This window comes from Camelus dromedarius, chromosome 14 (assembly GCF_036321535.1).
Source record: "Camelus dromedarius isolate mCamDro1 chromosome 14, mCamDro1.pat, whole genome shotgun sequence".
Lineage (NCBI taxonomy): Eukaryota > Metazoa > Chordata > Mammalia > Artiodactyla > Camelidae > Camelus > Camelus dromedarius.
Window position 1 is genome coordinate 19,993,015 of NC_087449.1, and position 24,129 is coordinate 20,017,143.

The following is a 24,129-nucleotide window of genomic DNA, read 5'->3' on the forward strand; positions in this document are numbered from 1 at the left end:
TCTATCAAGGAGATTGTTCTGACTAGGCTTAATGAGTATCCATTTCTCTGCCTACATTTTACTCATCTAATACTTGAAAGAATTTTCCGCAAATTAGCTTCTGGCTCTGAACACTTCTAAATTTGTTCTCTCCCCACATACTTAAATGTTGAGGCTGAAGGGCAAATTCATGTTATAAACAACTGCCTATGATGCACTGTTATATCTCAACCCTGATTAAGTCAACACAGAGGACTAAAGTAATATTCTGAGAAAAATCTCTGCATCAACATAGCTAGCAATGATTACTTCTATTTGTGTTTTTAACAAAGATATGTAGTGATTTGTTCATATCAAGTCATCAAGCAAATGTAAGTCAAGATGGCTAATGGTTTATCTCTCAGGTAAATCTACTTAGAAACCCAGTAATACTCCCAAAATTTGTAAGGAATTATAAAACATGTCATTCAGTACTTTACATCAAATTTTATTAATATTTATATGACAGACTGAATCTAGATTTAAATTTTATCTTGGATACTTTGCTTGGAAATTAGGTTTCAAAAAGGAAAATTTTAAAGCTAGGAAAATAATCTGGCATTATAAAGTGAGTATAAAACTCTTACAAAATCACTTAAGTGCAAAGGGGACCATTTCAATGTGATTTGGAAAAGAATGAACAAAAATTAAAATATTTCTTGAATTGTCCTTTTAATAATTCTGAGTAGATGTGAGATCATTTCATAGTCATTATATTACAGCAGAAGTCTCTGTAGAAATACAGTAAAGTTTTAAATTTATTCCCACAGTTCTCATTAAGTAATTATTTAACTAATAAATAGAAAGTGAAACCAATGCATAAATGTATTGCAATCCACACAATAAACACAATGGTATCAAAGGGACCAATTTAGGAACTTTAGGTGTTATAAAGTATTAAGATGACATTAGCAATTTCCCTGGGTGCCTAATTCCAGGATTGTGTCCTCTCTATCTATAGTGTGCCATAGAGTTTAGGATCAGGTTTTCTATGAATTATGTTTGGCTTTTCATTCATTCAACAAATATTTATTAAATCCTATTATTTTGCAGATGCTATGTTAAACACTAGAGATAAAAAATCAGAAGAGGAGAATAATGGTCCCAGATCTCTGGTACTGACAATTTTTAGTCAAGTATAATAGTGGTCCATATGAGATTTTGTCCTGTTTTCTAGGAATTGCAGCAAAGACTCAAAATTATACACAAAACATGCAAAGTTCCTGCATTCTAAGCTCAGAGATCACTAGCAGTCAGGGTGAGACATTTATCTTCAAGGCCTAATAAGAGGCAAGAATCCAAGAATCTTCTCTTCCATACCCAATGCTCATCATCTCCAACAGTCAAAGAGCATAGAAGACTGATGATAGGAAAGTGAACTGCCTTTTCAGAAGCAATGTCCAAGATGAAAGTCTATTTTCTTCCTTTCTCAACACAGGTCTATGGGAATGTTTCTCCTTCCAAAATCCACTGGAAATGGAGAGCTTTATGAGAATCACTTACCCAATAGTAGGATTTCTACCACAAAAGGAGAAAAGCATTTTGTCCCCCAGTTGTACACTGGGTAATCAGCAGACTCACTAATCTGCCCCTGGGTCACCATGAGCTGGGGGAAGAGAAAGAAGATGAGGCTAAAAGAGAGAGATGCAGTGAAACTGCACCTACTGTTAGGGTTGAGGCAAGTGAAGATTCCAGAAGGTAGTTGGGTTTGAGCTATCTTGAAAGAAGTTCTCCCAAGGGAACCTCAGCAGTTGTGGGACAAGTCAGGGACTAGGAGTGCAGGGAGTGGAAAACACCAAGTCAGAGCTGGATCTCCCATACCTGGGAATTAGCATGAAATCTGAACAGGGACCTCCTGCATACCATGACAGAAATGACCAATGTGAGCCAGATACCTCTCATCAGTTCACAAGTAACTGCTCTTACTCCTAGTTTCTTAAGAGGAAGTTTACCTTTCTCCTCTCCTTCCTCTCCACCAGAACCTAACAGAGAAGCTAGCTTCTAGAAGGAGGCAGATGGGGAAACTGCTCCAAACTGCTGAAGACACAGATGGTCCTAAGCTATGCTTTGAGAAGAGAAAGCTTTGAATAGAGTTTAAGACAGAAGTCTTAAAATATACAAGACTGAATGCTGAATTTTGAAATAGGACTGTTCTAATAACTGAAAAGCACCTGGACTATTAAAAAGTCTATTCACAATTCCATTATGCAAAGTGAAAGGGCTTGCTCTCCCCAGCCTTTGGCCCAAGTCTTGAGCAAAGCTATCAGCAACAAAAACAGGTTTAAGCAGACGTTTTGTTGAAAGCCTGAATCCCCGACAAGATATCTGAACTGAAGGTACAGAGTTGGAACCTCTCAGCACTTTAAAACAATAGCACCAATAAATAATACTAACAAAAATATGTTATTAACAATAACAACATTTATTGCCTTCTTACTACCTGCCAGGCACCATACTGAAAATTCTACATGAGCTATATAATTTAATCCTTAGGATATCCTAATGTATCTAAGGTACATTTTCGTGCCTACTTTATACAGAAGAAAAATGAAAACTTAGGGGATTTATGGAACTTGCCCCAGTTCCCCAACTGGTAACAACAGAACAGGTATCTAAAGAAAAATAATTCTGACTCCAGTGTCCACTTGCTTAAATGAATTTATTAAACTGCCTTCTAAACATTTTTAACAGTATGAAAGTAGATGTTATCATTTAGAGACACATGACATAAGAAGGAAAGAGAACTCTGAAATCCTTTAAAAAGCTAGAAAAATGAATAAAAATAAGAGGTTAATTTAGATATTCTGTAAAATGAGGACAGTGAGATAATTACAGAAATATGGAAGTTTTTTTCCCCCTCCCAACCAGTGTTGAAAGCCAATTTTGGATAGAGAGCATGCATTTATAACAGCACTGATTTTGCTGGTGGTTGACATGTCTTCACAGGTAAAATGCTTGTTTTCTTTAAGAAATAACATTTCATCTACCAGTTCCATTATCTATTTCTTGATAGCAGCACAGAATAAAGTATATGATTAGTAACTTGTTATATATGTATACCTATATGGAAAAGCTACAACTCGTGGATGAGTATGTATACCATTTTCTTAGAAGTATATTTCATGGATCACATTCTTTTAACATAATTCATTTCATGGGTTACAGAACATCCTGTATTTCCAGTAAGATGCAAGAAACTGAACTAAGACTGTCAAGGTCCATTTCATAGGTAAACATCCAAAGCTACTGCATTCATGATCCCTCTTGTCTTATATAGTCATACCTCATTTCATTGGCATTGCTCAGGAATGTGGTACACAACATAAATCAATCTTCCAGATAGCTGAAACTTACTGTGGTACAAACTGACTCTATTTTTATGAATCTGATAGAAACCTTCTAAAATATATACTTCCAGTCCTTCTTACAGAAGGCATATTATATAAAATTTATCCTTTTCTTGACGGCGTAGAATCATCCTTATCCACATCAGTGTTTGTGCTGAACTATAATATGGCAGTGCCCTGAGGAGCTATCCAAGTAGTTTTCCTTTAGACGAAGACCACTTTGGAGTTGGCATATTTATTTTGAATAAAACAAAGCACAACAAATAACACCATGAGCCCTGGATCCAGTATGGATTAAAATCGTGGGTCTCCCATTTAAGAGCTGGGTTACTCTTTAGGTAGGTTAATAACTACTTATGAGCCTTAGATTTTGTATTAGCACAATAGAGGTAAAATAAGAGCTAATGCTGAGTTTGTACTATGCGCTGGCCACCGTGCTATGGTCTTAACTCTATACTGAGAAGCAGTATAGTGCAGGCATTAAAAACACAGATTATAGCTCTGTGACCTTCAGCAAATTACTTAACCTCTCTATGCCTTAGTTTCCTCATTGGTAAAAATAAGACCATAAAAATACCTTCTTTATGGAGTTATTGTGAAAGTTAATGTATTCAAAATACTGAGAGGAATGCCTGGATCCTAGTAAACATTGAGTAAGTGATGGTGATGATGGTGATGATGATGATGATGATGATGATGATGATGATGATGATGATGATGATGATGATGATGATTGAATCCTCAGAGCAATCCTAAGAGTTACTGAAGTCCTTATTTTGGAGATGAGGAAACTAAGATTTAGAGACTTTTTTGGACTTGACAAAGTCATATCACTAGTAAGGAAGTGCTGGTGCCAGGCGCAAGGGTGTAACCACTAAACAGCCACTGTGTGCACACACACCCACCCATGCTGTTCACATCACTGGTGCTGACCTAGGAGTTATGCAGGGCGCAATCTGCACAGCAATGTGAAGCAGCCTTACCACCAAGGCTAACACTCTATTTCATGCAGCATTTTTTGAAAATCAAGTATGAAGGCACCCAGCATAATTTCTTGCACATACCTTTTCAATAAATGATAAGTGCTTGTCACCTCTCCAGGCTTCAGTTTCTTTTAGCTCTTTCAGCTGCATCCAATCTAGTACACTCTGAACCTAAAGAGAAGTGAGATAACTTGTCAATTCAGTATTTAATTCTACGCCACTTGCTGGCCTGAAAAACATACTCTTACCTCCTACTAGGAAAGGTTCATGGACTTTTGGACAGATATTTTCTTCTGGGTGTTGTAAGCAGTTTCTAAAATAGTCCCCAATGATTCTCACCCCTTGCCATTTATGCCTTTGCATAATCTCTTTCCCTTGAGTATAGACTCAACCTAGACACTTGCTTCTAACACAGTAGGATTCCAATTCAAATTGATTCCAATTCAAAAGTGATGAATGTCACTTCCGAGATTAAATTATAAAAACTATGACTCCTATGTTGCTTGCACCCCCTCTCTTGTTCTCTCTTCCGCTTACTCTGATGAAGCCAGTTGGCATGCTGTGGGCTGCCCTACAGAGAGGCCCACCCAGTGAGAAACTGATGACGGCCTCCAGACAATTGCAGCAAAGAATTAAAGTCCTCAGTCTAACACTTCACAAGGAACTGAATCCTGCCAACCACCACCTGAGTGTGCCTGGAAACAGACCCACCCTGATAAGCTTCGTGACAACTTCAGCCCAATTTTTATTCCAGCCTTGTTAGGGACCCTGACTCAGAGGACCACTAAGCCAGCTCTTGACCCACAGAAACTTTCAGGTTGTTTTAAGCCATTTAGTTCTGGGATAATTTGTTATATAACAATAGAAAAGTAGTATAAATCCCTGACAAAACTTGCCACATGGTATTGTCATTATCTGACTCCTTTTTTGCCTTTGATTAAATGAACTCTTCAGTACAGATTATAACACAGAAACAAATCTGCATCTATGGCCTCCTTCAAGAAAGAACTAACTCACTTTCTTTAAGAAACTTTTTCTAATTCCAACTTCATCACCAATCTCCTTGCCACTAGAGTTTTTCTGTCCTTCTTGTGTGGTTTATTTTATAATGTGCTTATTTAGAGTTATAATAATTTTCACTCAAGTTAAAGGTATAAAAGTAGAAAAAGTTTTACGGTATGTATCAAAGTGAAGTTTCACCTTCCCATTAGTACCAAACCAAACTAAATGCATGCCCACAAGTAATTTGTTGGCCTCTCCAATAACCTGATTAAATGTTTTACAACTAGGAAATCCCACAACACCATCCCTCACAACCAGAAACAATTGGCCAACACTTTCAGAATCATATTTTTCAGGATGCACAATAGCATATTTTCTAGAAAGTTGGAATTTTCTTATGGGGAACCAAAACGTCCTGGTTTCAGGAAAAATCCCTGCAAGAGACAAAGCTTCATGAGAAGGAAAGAAAAGAAAAGAAAAGAAAAGAAAAGAAAAGAAAAGAAAAGAAAAGAAAAGAAAAGAAAAGAAAAGAAAAGAAAGAAAGAAAGAAAAGAAAGAGAGAGAGAAAGAGAGAGAGAAAAAGAGAGAGAGAGAGAAAGAGAGAAAGAAAGGAAGAGAGAAAGAAAGGAAGAGAGAAAGAAAGGAAGAGAGGAAGGAAGAGAGGAAGGAAGAGAGGAAGGGAGGAAGGGAGGAAGGGAGGAAGGGAGGGAGGGAGGGAGGGAGGGAGGAAGGAAGGAAGGAAGGAAGGAAGGAAGGAAGAAAGAAAGAAAGAAAGAAAGAAAGAAAGAAAGAAAGAAAGAAAGAAAGAAAGAAAGAAAGAAAGAAAGAAAGAAAGAGAGAGAGAGAGAAAGAAAGAAAGAAAGAGAGAGAGAAAGAAAGAGGAATGGAAAAAAATGTCCCCACTCTGGCCATAAGAAGCCCAGGTCTCTATTCAACTTTACTTAACACCTGATTAGAGCTGGGCCACGGTACAGCCTTCCAAACATACAAGTCTACCCCGCCTGGAACTCCAGGCCGCCTGTTAGTACATCATGCTGGACACTTCTGAATGTCATCCACAGATACCCAGTGAGGTAAACTTTGCCGGTGAGAGAGCCAACATCAACAAGTATTTTTCATCTGCTGCTGTGACAGGATCTCTTGTCACTACCATTTTCTCCAAAACTCTTCTCTCTGTATCTGGGGAGTTCCTCTATATCAGGCACAGGTAAAATGAATTACAAGCACTTCCCAGCTTAAGTAAAACTTAGTTGACTGTGATATGTCATCTCTACTCTTTCTTATGGTTTTAATCTCACTTCATTGTCCCAGATTCACTTTTCCCTGCTTTTTGGTGACTGGTGTAGTGGGGAGAAAGGTGAAGATGAGACGTTGATATATAGCTCAACTTCTCCACGAAGGACCCTACCTCAACAAACACTACAGAGATGCTAAATCACTAGGTTGTTGGTATTGCAGTCCTTCAACTGTAATCATAGCGCTGTATCTTTGAGTTACTTCTCTGGCATGAAGGCCTCTGCCAGTGCTTTCCAAGTCATCAACCTTCCAGTGTAGGCACTCTTATCCCAGGGTACACCAGTCATCTCTCACGATTATTGCAGCTTCTACACAGTATAATATTCAAGACTCTCAAAAACTGTGTCTTTCACAAGTCACAAAGCTATTCCTAGAGAAAACAGCTCATTCCAACTAAGTTTAAGTCTCTTTCACGTGCACCTACAGCACACTGGGCATGCCCTTATTAAAGTACCTGTCATGGCACTGTATTGAAGTTATTCCAGTTTTCCCACTTGAAGACAAGTACCAGATCTTAGCATTCTTTTTTAGGGCTATACATCTGTCTTTTGAATTGAACTAAGTGAGAGCAATGTCCTGGGAAGTTGTAAATCTCTGGGTTATCCTTGCTATATTTCATATGATCAAGATAGAAAATGCTCCTAAAAGCTTTGTAATGAAAATTTTAAGCAATTTTCAAACAGAAAACATGTCCTAGGATACTAAATTTATACATGTAAAAATCATTTCTTATTCTTTAGTTTTGTCATCATTAAGATTTTCAAAAATGTGTAATTTTCTTAGTATCAGTGTATATTTAGATTCTAATTCTTTGGCTTAACTCAATGTTGCTTGCAACTACCATAACAAGATTCTCTCACCAAAATAGAAAAATCTAGTATTTCCCATTTATAAAACAAGTATGATAGTAGTACAAAATTGAATTATAAAAGATTGTGAGCACTTGGATAAGCAGTGATTAGGAAGCAGAAATGTATCATTTTCTATATTAATTATGATTTAAAGAGATAATAAAGTTTTGAGACTAAGTAACTGAGTAATTGTATAACAGACTAGAAATTGCTTTAAGTGAAAAGCTAGTCATCTCGTTTTTTTTAGTCTATTAATCATAGAGTACTCTTACTTATTGCTTTATATTAATAGAAGGTATCGCAGCAATAAAAAACAACATAAATTCAGCTCTGTGTAGTGATTCCCGACAGCCCCTTGATTTCAGAGTAGACAGACCTCCTCAGATTATATGGTCTAAAAACTGGCCATGCTTATAGGGACCAAGTGCTATCCAAGTGTATTTCTCCCTCCAACACTGCTGCAAACCACCCACCCAACCACAAATACACATAAAGAATCTCTAGAGGTACAACTTCTATTTTATTTCACGTAAGAGTAAACCTAGCTCTCTCTGAAGAGACAAAGCTCAGTATTGCAGCATGCCATGTTCCCTGACTCAGCCCACAACATTTACTGAATAGCCATAAAATGTCAGCCAACTCCTTCATTGAGTCTGAAGTCCAAAAAGCATATCCCAACACTCAAGCTCATCACATCCTTAAGACTGTGGCCATTCAAGCACGACCTAAGTAACATCGGTTACTCTCCTCTAAGCACTCCACTTAGTATAAGCCCATCGACATTTTATAATAACCAGGTTCTCTACTGGAGTATTTAGGTCCCCATGTGCTCTCACTCTCCCAGAGGTCTGGAGTTCACCTGCAAATGCCCTAGGAATAAATCATCTTGACCTCTCAAGACCTTCTTGTCCATGAGGACAGAAACATTCATTGCCACCATTATCTTCAAGTCATGCTCTTTTTCTCCTGAAAGCTCTAGACTCTACAATCTATTTGCCTTTCATTTTATTCAGTCATCCATCGTGTCCAGCCAAACAAGATTATTTGTTTTTCTCTTACATGCTGTAGGAAAATATTGAGAAACCAACTTGAAGGAATAAACTCAGAAATGAAACTTCCAGTGATAACAGGAGAAAAGAAAGCAAAAGATATCCGAGAACAAACTACTAGAAACATTAAATTAGCATATCCTATACTCGAAAGTCATGGTGATTTTTCTAGAAAACTGAGGATAAAGTGAATCTAACAAAAACAGAATGGACATTCCACAAGGACATTTCACAATTGAAATTTCTTACCTATTATCATAAGGGATAAGAAAAAATAGAAGAGCTCCGGAAATAAAACTGGAAGACAAGCAAATAGATACATGAATCCACTGTCAGATGAGAAAACAGTAAAGAAAAGCTGCTGACAGATTCCAAAAAGAAGCATTATAATAAGTTTGGTTTATGAGGATGTATACATATAAAATTATTTATTAGTAATTGGTAATTATTCATAATAACATTTGTTTATATCAATCATTGTTTTTACTCATTCGTATCTGATCAGGATTGTACATTAATTAGGTTCATGGAATCATATGGAGTAGAGAAAAAGTATGTAAACTTTTCTGTGCACTCATTCTTTAGAAGATACAAAAGAACATTGAATTGGAATAATAAAGCATCACTATATACAGGCTGCAAGTGTCAGGAGATCTTGTGCAGAGTTACTCACAAGTCAGAGCTTCAATCATATCTTAACTTGGCTGATTTATTCTTGGGCTTGAGTGTTATCCTAGGCCTTCTTTGAGGTAGATGTTCCTCTTATGCAGCCCTATAAAGTCTTATACTTCTCCTATTACAATACCTATTAAACTTTATATTATTGGCTTGTATTTCCTGCTAGATTTTAAGTAACTCTGAGCGAAACTATGTTTTATTAACTAATATAGCAATATCTAGCAAAGTCCCAGAACACAGTAGGCAGTCAATAAATATTTACCGAAGCAATGTATGAAAGCTTTGATAGGAATGATTACTTACCAGAGAGTCAAGAATATGTAGTCTAAAAAACAATTTTGTCATTTCCTGACAGGTACTCCTGGAGAATCTTAAGAAAGGGTTAATGTTAACATTAAGGCTATGATTAAAAGTATTATGGTCCTAGGAAATGAACGCCTATTAGAAGCTTAAGCTTCTAGGAAGTAGGCATCCAACCTGATTATATTCTCACAATGGTGACAGGAGAAGGCAGATAAACTAGACACATTCCTGCCCTAGTCTGATTCTTAGAGTCCAGTAGTTCATCTTACAGTGTTCATGACACCATGTTTCCTATATTTAGAATTCCTTGTAATGACTAAAGTCCAATAAGACAAAAGTCTCTGATGTACAGTTAAGATGGAACAATATTAAATGTTCATGAGCTTTAAAGTACCAACTACAGCACAATTCCCTTACAATTGCTTGTAACTGTAGGTTATATTTTTTGTAAAGGAACAACCCAGAAATACATTAGAGTTTTGATACATATAAACACTTTATCCTCCTCCCATCCTTTATAGTTAACATGTGTTCTGAGTACTGGTTTTCTAGTTACAGATACATTCATTCGCTATAACATTAAAGAATAATCCTTACTCCTATGCTCACTTATACAAGAATTTCTTTTATTTTTCAAGTTATAAGGATGAATCTATTATTTTAAGGAAAAGGGAAGCAAGTATAGTAACAAACAAAATGTCATTTATTGTGTCTTAAATTTTTAAAGAACAGATGCTATTGAAATGGTTGGGACTATCTGATTGATAGGATATTTTGTACTATGGAGGTTGGTTTTACACAGTTTAACATTTTACTGTTTCTTCAGAAATGCTGAAGTCTTTGTTTCATTTTAAATTATTAGAACACATTAAGATCTACAAACAACAATGTGCACTTTAACAGTATTCAGACAGAAGAGACACATAAAACATAATTTTTTAAAAAATCAATAATATATTAAACCTGTAACAAATACTCTGTGGAGTAAACAATAATGTGAAGAATATTATTTCCTTCAAAATAACAAAGGTCAATTAGTTTAACATCTAGAAGACTTTTACAAGAGAGGAATTAAATTTCCCCTAATAAAAGAAAACAGATTATTTCCAAAAAATATTTCATTGAAAATTCCTAAATTGAGAAGCTATGATAACCTCTCATCCATAATTAACCAAACAATTATTTATTAATGATTCACAACTGCACCAAATGCAGCTATAAAACCTGCACAGAATAGGGCAGCTATTTGAGAATTCTAGACTTAAACTGTAGCAAGCAGATTGGGAAAGAAAAAACAGAACTGAAAGTACCACTAAACTGGCAGTGAGTTTTAATTTTTATTTTACTTTGGCATCCCCTGACCTGGACTCAGTTTAGCCTGAAATTCAGAAATAGAATTTGGTCAAGAACAGAGAGTGCCAAGAGAATTCCTGCAGTTCTAGCTCACAGAGCAAGAAAGGGATCCCCTAGTACCAGAGAGGGAGCAAGAGCTTCATTTCCTTCCTTCTTCTCCATTCTTTCATGCCCCAGCCCCAAGCAATCCAATGGTGGCACAGTGACCCCACAGGTGGCAATGGGAGGTATGGAAACCTAAAACTCTAAGTGAGGGGAACTTTCATCTTCTGTAGATGAGCTGTGGTCCAAAGAGGGTAAGGCAACTCCTCCCCACCCACCTCTGTCTTCCTGCTGCTTTGCACCAAATGTGGATAGAGTTGGAGAAGTAAAGACAGACACATTTCTGGCCAGAGGACCAAAAAGGGGAACCCCAGGAAACAGGTAAGCACAGGAAATATTGTAGATTAGGGATTGTGCGAAAGTGACACCATAAATTTTTATGAACTCTGATGCTTAATCCCAGCTGCATATGTGTGTATTTGACCTTAAACGTCATACCAACAACTCTGAGAAATGAATTAGGATTTACACCACTGCCCAGATAGTGGTGCACACACAAAAAGGATCCTTTGCACTATAGAAGTTTTGAAAACAGCACGACATTGAAACCACAACATGCAGAAAGCTGGTTCTAATTTGGAGTCTGCATCCAACTTGGCCAATTACCAGCTAAAACAAAATACCAATATTTTTCATAAGATTTAAACAAGACTCAGAGTCTCATAACATAATATTCAAAATGTCCAGGATATAATGCAAAATTACTTGGTATATGATTAACCAGAAGACTCTCAACTCATACAGTGAAAAAAAAAACAATAAATGCCCATGCTGAAATGGCAGATTTTATAATTATCTGACAAATGCTTAAAGCAGCAATTATAAAAAATATTCCAAAAAGTAAGGTCAAATAATCTTGAAATAAATGGAATGGTAGAAAATCTGGAAATAAAACAGGATTTATAAAGAACTACCAAATGGAAATTTTAGAACTAAAACTAAAATAACAAACTTAAAAACTTACTGAATGGGCTCCATAGCAGAAAGGAAATGACAAAGGGAAGATTAGTGAATTTGAAGATAGAAAAATAGAGATTATATAATCTGAAAAACAGGCAGGAAAATAATTTAAAAAATTAAATGGATTGCTTCTCAGCCCTTTGGCTAAGATCAAGCGTTCTTATCAGTTTGAAAAATTAAATAGAAACTCTCCCAGACTTCAGACAATACTATAGAGCTACAGTCATCAAGACAGCATGGTATTGGTACAAAAACAGACATATAGACCAATGGAACAGAATAGAGAGCCCAGAAATGAACCCACAAACATTTGGTCAACTAATCTTTGACAAAGGAGGCAAGAATACACAATGGAATAAAGACAGTCTCTTCAGCAAATGGTGTTGGGAAAGCTGGACAGCAGCATGTAAAGCAATGAAGCTAGAGCACTCCCTTACACCATACACAAAAATCAACTCAAAATGGATCAAAGACTTAAACATAAGCAAGATACAATAAACCTCCTAGAAGAAAATACAGGCAAAACTATCTGACATACATCTCAGAAATGTTCTCCTAGAACAGTCTACTCAAGCAATAGAAATAAAAGCAAGAATAAACAAATGGGACCTAATGAAACTTACAAGCTTCTGCACAGCAAAGGAAACCATAAGTAAAACAAAAAGACAACCTAAAGAATGGGAGAAAATTTTTGTAAATGAAACTGACAAAGGCTTGATATCCAGAATATATAAGCAGCTCATACGACTTAGTAAGAAACAACCAAACAACCCAATCCAAAAATGGGCAAAAGACCTAAATAAGCAATTCTCCAAGGAAGACATACAAATGATTAATAGGCACATGAAAAAATGCTCAATATCACTAATTATCAGAGAAATGCAAATCAAAACTACAATGAGGTATCACCTCACACCAGTCAGAATGGCCATCATTCAAAAATCCACAAATGACAAATGCTGGAGAGGTTGTGGAGAAAGGGGAACCCTCCTACACTGCTGGTGGGAGTGTAGTTTGGTGCAGCCACTGTGGAAAACAGTATGGAGATTCCTCAAGACTAGGAATAGACTTACCATATGACCCAGGAATCCCGCTCTGGGCATATATCCAGAAGGAACCCTACTTCAGGATGACACCTGCACCCCAATGTTCATAGCAGCACCATTTATAATAGCCAAGACATGGAGACAGCCTAAATGTCCATCAACGGATTACTGGATAAAGAAGTGGTATATTTATACAATGGAATACTACTCAGCCATAAAAATCGACAACATAATGCCATTTGCAGCAACATGGATGTTCCTGGAGAATGTCATTCTAAGTGAAGTAAGCCAGAAAGAGAAAGAAAAATACCATATGAGATCGCTCATACGTGGAATCTAAAAAAAAAAAAAAAAAAAAACACACACACACACACAAAGCATAAATACAAAACAGAAATAGACTCACAGACATAGAATACAAAGTTGTGGTTGTCAAGGGTGGGGAGGGTGGGAAGGGATAGACTAGGATTTCAAAACTGTAAAATAGATAAACAAGATTATACTATATAGCACAGGAAAATATATACAAGATCTTATGGTAGCTCACGGAGAAAAAAAGGTGACAATGAATATATATATGTTCATGTATAACTGAAAAACTGTGGTCTACACTGGAATTTGATACAACATTGTAAAATGATTATAAATCAATAAAAAAAATGTTAAAAAAAAGAAAAGAAAAGAAAAATTAAATAGAAACTCAGGAGCCTGTGATACAAATTACAAAAGGTCTAATATTTGTATCATCTGAGTCCCAGACAGAGTTGAGAAAGAGTATGTAATAAAGCATATACATGTATATGTGAATATATATATTTGAAGAAATAATGATTGAAAACTACCCAAATGTGGAGAGAAATGCATAAACCTAAAGTTCAAGAAATTCAGTGAACCCAAACAGCATAAACACAAACAAATTCATACCTAGACTCATCACAATCAAACTGCTGAAAATAATAGACAAAAAAATACCATGAAAGCTACCAGAGAAATAATAATGCAATACCTATAGGGAAATATTCATTCAAATGAACAGCTGTCTCTTGGAAGCCAGAAGGAAATGGAACAAGATTTATAAAATGCTGAAAGAAAATAATTTTTAACCCAGAATTCCATATCCAGAAAAAAAAATATATTTTAGAGATGTAAGTAAAACAGAGATTTTCTCAGATAAAGGCAAATAAACCAAGAGAATTTCTTGCTAGCATATTTGTTTCAAAAGAATTGTTAAAGGAACTTCTTCAGACAGGAGAGAAATAATACCCAAAAGATGCCTGCCCCATTGAGAATGAAAAACAGGAAACAGAAATGGTAAATATCTGGGTAAATATAATAGACTCTTCTTATTCTCTACAGTTCCTTTAAAATATGTTTGATATTTGAAAGCAAGAATTACAACACTCAATGAGTTTCAAATGTATATAGATAAAACAATAAGATAATTACAATATAAGGGGAGATAATAAAAAGTATACAGTGGAAAAGTAACTGGGTACTTATGAAGAATAAACTATAGAAAGACAAAATTAAAGGTAAAGATTCCAATTGCTTGTGACTGTCTACAGGACAGTAATTTCAAAAAGCAAGATTAATCAGGAATAGATTGGGGGATGATGTAATATGAAAACCTCACACAGCATATAGCATCCTCATGATCTGGACCCATGCTGACCTCTCTAGCTTCATCTCACTCTTCATTTCCTTGCTCTATATGCCCTAGTCATATAAAAATTACTTGTAATTCCCCAAATATTGCATACTTACATACCTTTATGACTCTGTATAAGCTACTCCTTCTCATGAGACTTCCTTCTTTCCTTTCTTCAACTGACTAACACCAATTTATTTGCTAACATTTGCTCAAGTGTTTCCTTCTTACACAGGCCTTCCCAAAGATAGGTTTCATGACGTTCCTATGCATTCCACATAGTTTATTATAGTAGTCATGGTACTTAGGGAAAGTATATTATCTGATTATTAAGTTAGGCATTTAATGCCCAATACAAGAATGTCAAACAATAGGAAAAAAACCTCTTACAGATACAAAATAAAAATTTTACATGGAGTAAACATTTATATACTCCTTCACTTCTCCCAGACTGATTTATGTTCTTCTAGTTTTTTTGACATATATGCATGTGTATGTATTTATAATTCCAGAGACAAACTGAGTAACACTATATGAATTGTTTCGCAACTTCCTTTTCACTAATATGCCCTGGAGACCTAGCCCTGTCAGGACACACATATCTACTCCACAGCATGAATATGGCACATTCATATAACCTATTGCCCTTCTGATAAAAATTTAATTTACTTTGAATTTTTACACTGTTTAAAGAATGCTCAAGTGAACATCTTTGTGCATAAAAAATCATGTACACTTGTGAAGCTACATTTTTAAAGTCAAATTTCTAAGTCATAATGCATGCAGTTTCAATTTTGCTTGAATTCTGCTACACTTCGTCCCAAAAATTCATGCCAGTAATTTACTCAACAAATATTTATTGAACACCTACTGTAAGCCAGGCACTATCACAAAAGGCACTAAGAATTTAGCAGCAGACAAAAACATTTGAAATCCCTTCTCTCATGGAGTTCACATTCTAGTGGATTAAAGCATATGATATACAAATAAACACATAGTATGTTGCTGCTGATGAGATGTAAGAAAAATAAACCAGGATAAGGGGACAAAGAGGGGTAGGATTTATGATCATTCCAAAATAGCATCCTTTTACCATGCTCTGCCTCACATGCAATATTATCAATCATCTAATGTGCAAAAGCTAAAATACACTTAATTATCAATTCTCTCATTATTAGTGAATGCATATCTTTCATATGTTAACAGACAATGCAACTGAAATTTTACCTGATTATTTCACTCAAGAGATCATAAGCTCCTTGCAACCAATAACTTTATTTTTTACCCCTGGATCCTAGTCTAGAACCTGGCATAAAGTCAGCTTAATGAATGAAAATGTAAGCAGTAATTTGTATATAAACATATTTGAAATGTATATAATGTTAATCATATGTCATTAAATGCCTATATATATATGTTTATTGTCAATTATACACACATTGATCTTAATATTTGGTTTAAAATTGCTAACAAATGTTATTAAATTAGTAATATAACAAAATTACAAAGCAGTAAAAATACTTTGGAAAATAACGAGTCCTTGTAAATACATAACAAGAATAACTGGAAAATAAATGAACAAGGATATAGATCAAGATGATGGAATAGAAGGATGTGGAGCTTACTTCCTCCCACAAATACAGCAAAAATATATCTGCATGTGAAACAATTCTCACAGAATACCTACTGAATGCTGGCAGGTCTCATACAATCAAAGTTGCAAGAAAGATCAACACATGATGGGGTAGGATGAAAGAAGAGAAAAGGAATCCAGATGGGACCTGTGCCCCTAGGGGAGCTATGAAAGAGGAAAGGCTCCCTCACCCTGGGAACCCTCTTGACTGGCTGGGAGATTAGCCAGGACAGATAGGGACGTCAAAGGCTCAGAGGGCAGCAGTCAGCTTGCAGCAAGTAGAACAGAGAGAGACCAGCACAGGCGGTCCTGGCCACCTTGCTGCACTGCCAACCAAGGCAAGCATCTGCTGGTGTGGTTAGGTGGGTAGGAGGCTGGGTGCTGAAACTCAGACTTCAGCAAGACTCGGGGAGAGGATTGGGGTTGGCTGCGTGGAGGCACTGTAGGTACTGGAGTGTGATCAGGGCTGCAACCTGGGTGTGCTCAGGACAGGTCCAACATAGAAGCCCCGTTGTTAGAACATCTGCAAAGGGAGGGACAGAGCCCTGCCACAGCAGCCTCATTCTCCACAGGCTCACAGCAGCCACGGTTATGCCTCTAAGAGCTCTGAGAGCTAGCAAGCTCCAGCAGGTTGACCACACGTGGAGGCAGGGCTGAAATATGAGCCAATACCCAGGGACCACACAACTTCAGAAATAGGGCTGAAATATGAGTATGTCCTGGTGGCTGTGTAACTTAAGTGGATTTACACTGCCACCAGCTTTGTAAACTCAGCACCTGAGAGACATCCAAGCAGATTACTGGTGTTACCATGGCTGGGATGAATTTTTGAAGCAGGCTCTGCAAAGTTTGCTGCTGAAAGCTTTGCAGGTGAGGCTCGGGTCTGGGTTGATTCCTCAGCTCCCATCGTAGGTCCAGGTATACAACTACTGCAGGTCCCGGTACCTGACTTCAGTGAATCTGCGGTGGTGGATTTGTGAGCACAGCACCTGAGGAACATCCAGGCTGACTGCATGCAATTCCCGTGGCTGATGCATGGCTGAGGGAAATGCCAACAATGGTGTACTCAGTGAGCACGCACATGGGTGATAGGCAAGTCCTCAGCGTGTACTTCCCCGTGGACAACTCCTGCAGAAGAATACTCAGTGGCTCCTCTCCCAGCAGGAGCACTCCAGTCCCACTTACCTTACACTACAGCTAAGAATCGGATCTGGGGACTTCTACTCAAACAACTGGGGAGCAAATCCTGCCCCAACAGGGCTGTGACAACCATAGAGCAAAAAAGGAGGCCCCACTCAAAATCCAATGCAGGCTCTGGTTACAATGGAAATCTCACCCCCTGTCAAGGGGATAACACAAACACACAAGGAGAAAAGACATGGCAGGCATTCATACTACAAACAGCCCTTGCACGAAAAATATTTCACTCATGTAGGCAACACAAGGATGCTCCCACATAAAAACAGCCCTTCAAGACCATAGTAGATAACTATTTCTTCTAAATATACAGAGTCAGAGAAATATAAGTAAAATGAAGCAGAGGAACCACTCCCGATTAAAAGAACAAGAGACATCCCCTGAACAAACGAACAATGAAACAGACCTCTCCAGTCTACCAGATCCCAAGTTTAAAAAGGAGTTAATAAAAATACTGAAGGAATTTTTTTAAAGGCTATCAACAGAAATGCAGATCACTGTAAAAAAGAATGAGAAAGTATAAAGAGGAGCCAATTAAAATTAGAAAACTCATTTGCCGAGATGAGAGGTGAACTAAAGGCAAATAGCAAACTAAATAATACAGAAGAACAAGAAAGTGATCTGGAAGACAGTAATCTGATTAAACAAAATTCTGATTAGGTAGTATACCTTAAATACACTTATATATTTTTTAATCTCAATTTCAATTTTATACACACAAATATGACACTTAAGATACAGGTATCACAGAGATTAGTTTAAATTCTAAAATGCAGCATTTCCATTTGAAAGCTATTAGTACTAGTTTTTAAGAAAATGTTCAATTCCTAATCTCTGAAGACTTCTAAAATCTGTTATGGTTTAGAAGAAATCAAGCCTAAATCAGTACACTTAGTGCTGCTAAACAGAAAACTCCAAGGACAGCCCACTGAAGAGCTAATATGCAATTATGTGAAAGCATTCACATAAACCTCGGGAAGAAAGGTGGAAAAGGATTCACACCACCTTTTTATTGTGTTCTCCTCTACATGAATGTGGTGTCTCAGAATCATCGTTCCTATTTTTATTATTATGGCTATTGTTAACAATTTGCAAATTCCTGCTTTTCTTTACAGTTTCCATTAATTCTCAGCTAAAAAGCCTTCCCTGTCTCCCCTGAACAGGCTTGTGTCCTTTCTCCTATGCTCTGAAGCTCTGTGAATACATCTCCATTATCACCATTCAATTCTTGTATTTTAATTGCTTATTTGCATGATCATTTCAGAAGTAGGTTTTTATCTCCTCAAGAAAGACATTCTATCATTTTGCCAAGTAACTCTCATAAAACCGCAGTTAAGATGCTGCTCAAGGCTGGGCATCCTAAGCCTTGACTAGGGCTGGAAGATCCACTCTATGGTAGCTCAGTCAGTCAGTGCTGGTTGTTAAACCTTCAAAGACTTTGGTTCCCCTCCACAGGGACCTCTCCAAATGCTTGCCTGAATGGCCCCAGGATATAGCAGCCGACTTCCCCCAGAGCAAAAGATCCAAGAGATAGCAAGACAGGAGCAGGAATTTCTTTTATGAGCTACTGTCAAGATTCACATTGTCATTTCTGCAGTATCCTATTGGTTGCACAGTCCTGCTTGGTTTGTGATGGGGTAACACAAGGACATAAATACCAGGAAGCATGAATCAGTAGGGGCTGTCTTGGAAGCTGGCTAATGCAATCTTGCATAGGAAAAGAAAATCACATAATTGAATTCTTCAAAGTCTTTTCAACTCCTAATGTTTCTTTCCTGTAAATTATTCTATCACACACAGACACGACACAGAAAAATATGGGCTACAGCAACCTAACTACAGGTCCCATCATCCTCCTCCTCCTCCCAAGCATCAGTAGACTTGGATAGTGTGCTTGAGACCGTGAGCTTTACTAGAAACTTTGGACAAATAAGTTAGGGATTTCCATCTACTGTGTACTAGGTAGGAAATTAAAGGTCTCAGGAAGTAAAACTCCCCAAGAAAGACAAAACATTATAGGTCACAGAAATAGTTGAGTTGTCAAACATGAGGAAGACCAGCACCTAATCGTGAGCAATCCTGATCATCTCCCCAGCGTAGTTATATGGCTTCTGTGCTACCTAGATAGAGCTCCGTAACATACTGGAATGATATAAAATCTTACTAAGGAGTTAAATGGCATCCTCCCTAAGAAATACAAACATCATTATACTCTTGAAAAATTCTATTTTATTGGAGATCTTTATGAGGCCTTCCCCAGACACACCTCTCCCCACCCCCAACACCCATGTCCTCTGCCTGTCTCCTGTTTATAAAATAGCTGTAGTCTCCCAGGAATTCCCTGAGTCACATAAGCCTGGCTCAAGAATTAATGATTGAAAGAATGGAATATGTAGTGACAAAAACATCAGTTGGGCCAGGGGAACTCGTAACAATTTAAATAGTAAATCAACCATATGTCAGTCACAGAATCTTTAGTTCCTCCCTGAAGGACACAGATAACAGTATCTGAAGCACATTCCTGAGTTGTTTTACAGATACTTAAACCCCAACCAAACAGAAGAAGTTAACTACTTGTTGACCACAAGTACATGGCTCCCAGGACAGCTGGAGCCTGAGGACTGATGATGTTAACCCCTCTGACACCACCCTGTTACTTCATCATCAACTAGAGAACTGAACACAAGCTGATTATGCACCCTGAACTCCCCTCCCTCACTTTGCCTTTATTTTTTAATTATTTCCAATTGTTTTAATTTATTTATTTTTGGTGGGGAAGGTCATTAGGTTTGTTTGTTTGTTTGTTTGTTTTTAATGGAGGTACTGGTGATTGAACACAGGACCTTCTACATGCTAAGCATGCACTCTACCGCTGAGCTATACTCCCCACACCACCTTACCTTTAAACATGCTTCCCTGAAACCATCAGAGGGTTTGGGATTTTTGAGCATTACCTGCCCACACTCCTTGTTTGGTGCCTACAATAAATGCTGCACTCTCCTTCACCACAATCCAGTGTCAAGTAGATTGATGTTGCTATGGGCAGGCAAGTTTGGCTTGGTGACATTTACATGGTGAAAAAGACCTAAACAAACTAAAAAAAAATGTATACACACACACACACACACACACACACACACACACACACACACATATAGAATCATGTGATCAAATTCTAAAGATGTAAGCTAGTCTCAGAAAGACTAAAATTGCACTCTCTAGCTCTCATTTCTGTTTATTTTTTGGCGTCAGTGCATCTTACCAGACCAGAAGTCTCCATTCAGTTGTAATTAAAGCCACCATTGGCTCCTGCCTCATATCTTCTCAGTTTAGTCACCAGAAAGAGAAGGCTCTTCCCTCTTGACTCAGTTTGAAAAAAATCTCAGAGGACTCTGCTTAACTCAGCTTGGTCATGTACCACCTCACTGAATCAGGGAAGCAGAATGCTACGACCCAGGTGGACATAGGGCTTATTCCTGAGAGCAAGGAAGATGGAAGAGTCCATTCAGAATGCATGCTATAGTGGGAGAAGTAGTGCTCCACATGACAAAGTATAATATTCCCAAAAGAAATGAGAGTCAACTACCAGACAAAACAATGAATAAATGTCAACTATACTTCCAACAATAAACTATAACATCTGTCTGCATACCTGAGGGACTGGGAAACAAATCACTGAAAGTAAAAAGTAATTTTAAAATATTTGCATGGAGTTATCCAGTCTTTATTGAACTTCATCTCAGTGACTGATGGTAAATTTTTTAGAAGTCTCTTATAAGAATATATTAATTAAGGAAAATTGATGCACACAATGAAAAAATCAGCAGTCCAAAGAAGAGGGTCATTTTGAGCACTTTATAGTGAGTTATGATAGGAGAATAAATGAAATTGGACCAGTGAATTTGAAGCTCAGTTGGAAGAATTCTCTCAGAACTTAAAAGAAAAAATAATGAAGTGAAAATTATAGAAGGAAGGACATTAGAAAAAATAAGAGCGCTCCAGGAAATAAAACAATCAATAATACTGGTTTCAGAAGCAGGGAGGAAAACAGGCTGGAACAATGTAAAAGAAACAGAGAAAATTTTCTCAGACCAGACCAAATATTTGTCAAGATTCATGAAATCAGACTCATAGTAAACACAACATGGTGGAAGGGCTAAACTTCAAGAATAAATCAATCTTACAAACATGCAGAAAGATTTTATGAAAAGTTTCCCAGGAAGGAAAGATAATAGGATTTTATCACCCTTACACAAGCTTTCTTTTTAGTGACAAAGAAAAAACTCATCCTTTCACCAAATATTTATTAAATTCCTACCATGTGCTGTTTAGCAGCTGGAGATAGAGCAGTGAACAAACTAGACATAGTCTCTGACAGGGAACCTACATTCTAGTGGGAAAAAAATTAAACTGCATGGGCAGGGTGGAGAAAGCTTGCCAAGACAGATAATCTCTATCTAGGTAGGAAAAAAATTTTTCATCATATTTTACAAAAAAAAAAGTTTCATCATATTTTATGTTTCATCATGTTTAAGAGGTGTTACATTCATCTCACTTTATGATATTCATTCTGTCAATCAGAATTAGGTTCAGCTCTAAGAGTAACTTAACAGGGGCCCTTAGTTCTTTCACATGTAAGTCCACAGGTAGACAGTCTGGGCATTCTAGCAGCTCAGCTTTATGAAATCTTTAGAGATTCAGGCTCCTCCATCCCTAAGAATGTACCCTGTACCACCCTGCCATGCCCCTGCTCCCCTCCACACACACAAATACCCTACCCCAAAACTGGGGAATTCAAGGAATCTGCATTTTAACAGGTATCCCAGGTAATCCTAATGCAGGTGGTTTATAACCCACCTGAGAAATCCTGATGTAGGAGAATGAGGAAAAAGATGATTAAGTTACTGCTAAAAACTTGATAAGGAGAAAAATAAAATTACTTCCAAGAATCAAACTATGAAATCAATGTATGGTTGCTAAGAGCAGGAATATGCAAAGTTACCTTAAAGAAAGCCAAACCACACACATTGGACAAAACCCTGACTTTTAGATATTTTCTTATCTAAAGAAATGGTCGTCGTGAAGATGGAGTCTTGAAGGTCTTCGCAAGATGTAACACCTACATCTTGTTGCAAGCCTTTTCAGAACTCCTCCAACCATTCTCTTATGAAAAGTCTAGATCTACTTGTTTTTATTACCCTTTAAAATGTTTCAAATGACGCTTTATAATTTAAATTAATTTCGTGCCATTAATAGTATCCCCTGTCAAGTTGTCTTAGAAACACAGGTAACATTAGGCTGTGACTACTCATACCAAAGGCTGTATAGGAGATAATTTTCAACAACGGAGCTGCGCAAAAATGCAAAATAAAATTTGGCTTCCACATTCTCATCTCTATTTCATTCTGAAGGGAAATAGGAACCAAAAGAGAAAAGAAAACCCTAGAACAATGTGTCATAAAACCAGATAAAAAATGGTTAACACTATTTCGTAACGTCTATCACTGTACTTCTTTTCCTTAACACAAGTGCAGCACTGAGCTGATTATTCCTGTCTACCAAGCACTTTCTAAAAATTCCTATCCACTGGTCCTGTTCAGAAAATATATGTACCTCAAACGAAATTATCCTAAATTCAATAGGTAAGGTAAACTCTGCACACCATTTTACCACTCATCCCCAGAAAATTTTCTCTTAAATCTCTCGTTTTTACTAAGGCCTATCCTTTCAAATTACTGTTTAATCTCCAAATTAATTCTTCCACAGCTTCAAATCTCTCAGGTAACCTTTCAGTCTCTAAACTAAAGGACTCCTAAGCATCAAATTATTTCAGACTGATGATAGAGTGTTTTAATAAATAAATAACAAATAAGTAAAGTATGAAGACTGAGCTCTGCCAAAAGGATCTGAGATTTGGGGTAAGTCCTTCAGCGCTGGGAACTTAGATTTTTCTTTAATGCAGATTTCTAAAATCCCTCAAATGAACAGTTGGGATAACAAAGATTCTAGCTTAACAGGGTAGCAGATTTTCTTAAGGGAAGCAATTTGAAAACTTTTTCATCACCTGGCCCAACCAAGCCCCTTGCTGTACTTAGTGAAATCTACTTATGCTCCATTTTACTGCCGAATCTGGGAGTGTGGGGTTTAACCCACATTTTAGCATTGGGGAGAATGGAATTATGGCCCCTGCTAAAATATACTAAGGTAAACAAGACTGCAACATATACTCAGGAAGCTTTTTAGAAGCAAAACCAGAGGTTTGCCAGGTGAAACCTCCGCCCCAGGGGCTGTTTTACATGCTAGCCACTGCTGGAGAAGAGGCTTGGGTTTGTTTGTTTTTTCTTTTCAAATTTCAAATTCTTGTAAGCCAAAGTTTGGGCTCCAAACAATCCAGTAGGACTGAACCGCCTCACCCGTTCTGTGTGTGGGAACATGACTCCGCCTCGCCAGCGACCGCAAGAGGGAGAAGCAGCTTCAGGGAAGCCAGGTGGAGCCGGGAGGCCGTCTCACTAGCCCGGGCCCCGGCGCGGAGGGGACGGTGCCAGCCACCGCGGGCCGTGCCACTGCCGGGAGCGTCTGCGCCGCGCTCGCGCCCGCCGCGGCCAGGGCCTGGCGGCCCGTCACGTGACCAGACGTCGCAGCCAATCAGCGCAGCCCTCTGCG

General features: G+C 37.5%; 1 long non-coding RNA gene across 1 annotated transcript in view; it reads right to left on the bottom strand.

Moving 5' to 3' along the window:
* LOC116156913 (uncharacterized) overlaps window positions 1–24,029 on the bottom strand; it is a 93,810-nt gene extending 69,781 nt beyond the window's left edge. The window contains exons 1-2 of the long non-coding RNA XR_004140864.2: window positions 23,880–24,029; window positions 4,430–4,519 (exon numbers count right to left, since the gene is read on the bottom strand). This is a non-coding gene — a long non-coding RNA (uncharacterized LOC116156913). The remainder of the gene's footprint in view (window positions 1–4,429; window positions 4,520–23,879) is intronic.
* Window positions 24,030–24,129: the final 100 nt, after the last annotated feature.